At 36.9% G+C, this 6,185-nt stretch overlaps 1 long non-coding RNA gene across 1 annotated transcript; it reads left to right on the top strand.

Annotated features, from left to right (window-relative positions):
* The first annotated feature begins 557 nt into the window (after positions 1-557).
* Positions 558-5,251, top strand: LOC140909956 (uncharacterized). Its single transcript, XR_012158388.1, has 3 exons — positions 558-726; positions 2,196-2,340; positions 4,963-5,251. It is a non-coding gene; the product is annotated as an uncharacterized lncRNA (long non-coding RNA).
* The last annotated feature ends 934 nt before the right edge of the window (positions 5,252-6,185 follow it).

Here is a 6,185-nt window from a genome sequence, read left to right on the forward strand (position 1 = left end):
TGTGTGTGTTTTTTGGCTAACCAGCTGCCTGTATGAGCTGAAAAGGCAGCAGCTGACTTGGGGAATGAGAGAGAGGCTGTAGGCAGGGTTGGTTCTGAGGCTGCAGAATCTGTGGTTACAAGAGATCCTGATTTGGGATGTATCATATGACAACGATAAAGAATTAGAAGAAATCAACTCTCTATAACATTGAACAAGGACCGGGATTAGGATTAGGATCAAGAAAGCAGCATTATCCTTACAGCTACTCTCTTTGTGTGTTTCACTGGAGAAATTCTGCCTGCATCTTTCTCTAGCCCCCATGATGCCTGGTTTGCTGCTACAATTTTAAAGAAACAGTACCTTAAAGTTAATTGAGAAATACCAATTCTTTAAGAATTTTTGAATTTTTAAAAAATTTCTTCTAAACATTTTTGGTTTTGATGAAAAGCCAAGATTGAAATCCACCAAGTTTTTCAGTTTTCAAAAAACTTTTTTAGTATTCAGTGAAAAACTTCAGATGTTGGTTTTTCATTGAAAATATAGAAAGCTTTGAAAATTTTCCACAAAAAAATTCATTTTGGTAAAAAAAAGTCCTGTTTATTAGAGGAAAAAAGGTTTTGCTGAACAAGAATGTTGACCAGCTCTGTTGTGTACATATCCTATCAGGAAATGGTTCCAGAGAGAGGAGAAGAGACTGTTTCTCACATGGGCAGCTCAGCTTTAGTCCATTCCAGACTAAACTAGGTGAGTGTATGGGACATGTATGGTGTATACCCACCTCTCCTGAGTTTGCCTCCTTTTTTCCAGAATCTAAGCTGTCATACTGAAAATGTGCCATAATGGCCAGTAATGTACATAGGTGCTGGAACTAAGGGTGCTGTGGGTGTGGCAGTATCCCCTGGCTTGAAGTGATTTCCATTAGATACAGGGTTTACAGTTTGGCTCAATGTCTCTCAACACCTCCACTATAAAAACTGTTCCAGCATCTATGGTAATGTATTTACTGTCCAGCTTTGATTTGGGATGTAGAGAAAATTTTAAAAATAATTTCATATAATAAAGGGTGGGATTGGCACTCAGAAAGAAAAATAAATATTTCATTAGTCAGAATGGAAAGAAGCCAGTCAACTACTCTTCCAGCAAGGCCCCTGGATTCCAGATAGTGAAATGGAGGAGCTAATAACTTTTCCGTGCTGGCATTTATCTTGTTATAAACCAGATACTCCGGGTATTTATATTACATTAATAGTGTAATCAAAGTAGTGTGGTTAAATTGTTTGGGAATCTACAGTTATTGTATTGTTGTTTTTTGGTTGATGGCCACTTCATTCTCTGTTGTGGTATTTCTTGTGAGTCGTTTTCCTCCTCTTGGCAATTTTGATCTATATCCAGAGTTGCTATATCACTCCTTTAATCCTCAAAGAAACATCTCTGCTTCTGAATGTATTAGAGGTAGACAGAATAATGAGGGCATTTTGCACACATGTGGCTTGGCCTGATTCCATGAGATCAGAAAAACATGCCTCCTCCTCCACTCCTTTGACTGGCTAAATATTTAAGTTAAGTTCTGTAATGTCATATGTTCAGTATATTTTATTTACTGGGCAAAATTAATCTCTAATGTTGCCAGTGGGTTTACCTCAGGGATAAATTTGACCACCTTCCTTGTCACTCTGTGAAAAATTAAATTCTTATAGTAACTATTTCAAACAACTTGGGTGAGACTTCCCTGAATTCCCCTTAACTATGTTTTTTTTCCCTCTGGGAGCATATTATTCAGTATAAAACTTGTCTGCTCCTAATTAACTTCCAAAGTGCCTTATTTTACACACAAATATTTTCAGGGGGAGATTTTCCAGACTTCCCTGTTTAGATTTTTAAAAATTTCTGTATGCAGAAATGCAGCTGATGACTCATATTGAACTATTCAATTTGTTTGCTGTGTTTGTTCCTTCACTGAAACATACACACTTTCATAGTGGTACCACCAGCGGAGCGAAACTTTTGAGTCAAGAAGTGATGGCTGTGATGCAGTCATGACCATAACAGAAACCTGGTGGGTGATGAAAATTAATGGGGATGAACACTGAGTAATACAGACCCCTTTGAGGTACACTGACACCTTGAATTTTTTGTAGTAATTGTTAAAAAATAGCATACATAGTATTGCTGAATTTTTAAAATGTTTGTTTCTACTCCCCGTTTATGTGCAGAAGGCTCTTTTGGGCAGGTGGAGAGAGCAACAAAACCAAACATGCTAGAGCTCACATCTCCTCCTCCCCTTTCTTTCTGTGCTCACACCATCCTGTTTGCTGCCTCACTTCCGTGTCACTTTCAGCTCTGCCATGGCTGTCACTGGTGAGTGTCCTTTTACAGAGGCTGGGGAAGGGAATGCACAGTCAACAGAACAGTCTAATGCACAAAATAACAACTGAAATGGAGACAGAAGAGCAGAAATATTTCACTAATCTTTGTTACATTAATCTTACGGGTTACTTGTAATAGGAGCAAGTATAACATTTTCCAGAAGGAAATACAGTTTTTCCAGGCAAGTGGCCGTTTAAAAGAAAGAGCAATGAAATGTGTCACTGGGACAAAGAAATACTAACTGCAAATAGAATTAGGCAGCATACAGGAACCAAAGCTGGAGATGAATCTCTATGGATGGAAATTGGAAGTAGTAATAGAAATAAGATTATCAGATCATACGATAAGTAAAACGAAAAGAACCTGTGAAAGAGATGCTATTGAAATCACAGTGTTTAGTGCCTCAGATATAAATCTGACAATGAAATAAAAGGAAAAAAATCTTGTTGCATCCCATTTCCCTGCCCTTTAGGTCTTCATGGTTTCTATTTAAAGACAGGGCCTAACCACACACATGTAAGGAACTTTGCTCTGCCTCCCTTCTGCTTTGCCACTGGTCAGTGGAGAGAGGAATTATTGGGCAGAAGAATTTGAAATGGGATTCTGAGAAGATGCTGTTGCGTAAGGCATTTCTGGGACTCCAAGCCTACATACCCACTGGGGAACAGCATGTGTACCTGATGGGAGGAGAGGAATTGTTCAAGCTAGCTATCCCCTGGAAAGAATGAAATCATGGCACATCCAGCTCCCTTCACCCGCCTAGAATCCAGGGGAAATGCAGTGGCTCTTGTCTTTTCTGGCTCTCCACAGAAGGAATATGGATGAGGAATATGGTTAGGAGCACAAGCGTTGTTCCTCTACACAGCCCCACACTGTATGTGCTTGTGCACACTCATACACATACTTTGGCTTTCTATAAGCTTGCTTCTTTCATACACATTCACTTGTCCTCATTCTTTGCTCTGTGCCATTTTTCATCATTCAAGATGATAAATGTCACTTCACTGCATGCTGTAAACAGCTATGTTTGTATTCAGTACTCAGAAGAATAGAAAGAACGTTCTGCAAGGGACAAGCGGACAACAGGATGATGAGCTGCCTTCCTGGAGCCAGAACAGGAGATGCCACTCTAAGATTGGTTAGGCTTCTGAAGATGATGGGCAAGGACCCATTGGTGATGGTTCATATTGACACTAATGATTTGATCCCAGTCTATAAGTACCTACATGGGAAACAAATATTTGATAATGGGGTCATCATCTATCTAGTAGAAGAAGGTATAACATGATCCAATGGCAGGAAGTTGAAGCTAGACTAATTCAGATTGGAAATAAGTGTAAATATTTATAGTGAGAGTTTAATCACTGGAACAGTTTACCATGGGTTGTTATGCATTCCCCATCACTGGCAATTTTAAAATCAAGATTGGATGCTTTTCTAAAAGATATGCTCTAGGAATTACTTTGGGGAAGTTCTATGGCCTGTGTTATGCAGGTGGTCAGACTGGATGACCACAGTAGTCTCCTCTGGCTTTGGAATCTATAAATGAAAACATCCAAACGTTATAATATATGAATTTCCCTCATCCTTTTTGATCTGCTTTAACCATTGGTGCTGAGCCAGTAAACTCATAGACATTTCTGTTTTATGTCTGAAGAAGCTTGAAGTGCTGATGCAATGACAACGTTGAGGGATGTCACTTGATGTCAGACCAGGAAGTTTGATGGTCTGAGCCATCAATTCAAAGAACTCATGGAAGTCTGGGCCCTCGGCCTGTCATGTAAGCCCAAAAATATAAAGGACCTAAGTTGAAAAAGGGATAATAGATTTGATTATCAGACACTCTTGTTCAATAAAACATCACATGTAATATTTCACAGTGGCCATAACTCATTTTTTAAAGTTAGCATTTTAAAATTTCAAGCAAAAATACATTCTGTTGAAAATGATGAGCCATAACCTGAAACACCAAGTCATTTAGGAGTAGAAGGAGTAGAACTAAGATTTTTGAGTGAGCTTGTAAACATCTTCAATAGAGAGCTGAAAATATTCTCTCTGATTTCACTTTGTAGTAACCCTCATTTCTGGAATTATATAAGAAACAGCAGTACGCCTGTAATTTGCATGTCCCTTGTGTATTACTATAGCAAATTGGATACCGTATATTTAAAATAAAATTACTCATTCTTGTGCAGCTCCTAGAATATAGCAGTACAGGTTAGAACATCTTTCCCTTCCAAACAAAGCCACTGAATCTGTTGCTTAATTCATTATTTGTCATGCCCCAAGTGTGCACTTGGTATCTGAGAAACCTTCTGCATATTAATGCTGCTTTTTTTTCTTCTTTAGCAAGTCTGACAAAGCAAAGATACTGAAATGAAACACACTATATAGTGTCTTTGTACAGAGATGGCATCATTTTCTTTTCAGCTGACGTAACTTGTGCCACATTAACTTAACTGCATCTCAGTCACTCTTGAATTTGTATAGCTCTTATATACTTAAAGTTATGGCTACTTTTGTGCTTATTGTGGGGGAAAAGTGTATAGTAAAGTTCAAAGCACATACTATACTGCACTTTATCTAATGACATCTTCCTTTTTTGTATTATAGGAAGTACCATGCAGAAAAGCTACACAAACCATTACTGCTGAAACAAAATTGATCTTACACTACCACTGAGTAAATTAAATAATGTTGATTTCAGTAGAACAACAATGATTGTACATGTGACATTGATAACAATACATCATGAATTCATTATGAACAGGGCTACTTCAGTAAATACCAGATGAATTTATGATGACTGGATTCTTAAAATGCTACTAGGTTTACTACAGGTTTTCTGTTTCCATGTGTAATTACTACCAGGACTATCACTATTACCTACTAATTTAATAAATGAAACCAAACAGAAAATTAAAAACAGTGTACCTGAGTCTTGCTACAAAAATATTGAACGTTTTAAATATCTGTGTTGATGATGCCTAAAGGCAAGAATTATGCTTAGTCAAGATTTGTGTTTTCAGTTTATTTTCTTCATCATGAATCTATTTAGCCAAAGTAGTCTAAGGAATTTTTGGTTAGCTTGGTTACTATAGATTTTATTGAAAAATGATTGATTCATTGTTTACAATTACACAAATAGCGAAATAGGCTTCAAAATATTATTTACAAGAGGGCTATGAAAATAAAACTTTTTCTTCAAAAATAATTCTTAGATATTAATCATAGGAGGAAAATTAAAGGCAACTTTTCAGCAAAGTAGCAAATATTTCATTTAAAGTGGACATGTTTGCACATAAAACCACAGAAACTTATACAAAAATCTCACACTGTGCCACATTAAATAAGAGAAAAATGTATGTATGTATTTATTTAAAAGAAAAGGACCCTGACTACTTTAGGTTCAGTTTGGGATACCATTTAGCTCTCTGGTCCGTGATTCTGATTTCCTACCAGATTTGTACCAGTGTAATATCAGAGATTTCAGTTAAATTACCTCTGATTGACACACGTGTAGGATCAGAATCAGACTCCCACATTTGGCACATATTTAAGTTTACAAAATTGACTGTTAGCCTTTTCATCAGTCTGTCACATATGGTTGTTTGTTTCTCTTGCACACATTGCTAAATAGCACATATGCTTAATAGTCCAAATTGTTTTTTCTTTACACACTACATTAGAAAATAATGATGAGGACATGCTGAAGATCATCTCCAATAACTATTTAATGTATAGGTTATTATATGATGATTTCACTCAGATCAAGGTTATGTGGGGATTTATTTATTTTAATTTCAAGAACCAAAAAAGGGGGACACAGCTGAGAG

This window comes from Lepidochelys kempii, chromosome 4 (genome assembly GCF_965140265.1).
Source record: "Lepidochelys kempii isolate rLepKem1 chromosome 4, rLepKem1.hap2, whole genome shotgun sequence".
Classification (NCBI taxonomy): domain Eukaryota; kingdom Metazoa; phylum Chordata; order Testudines; family Cheloniidae; genus Lepidochelys; species Lepidochelys kempii.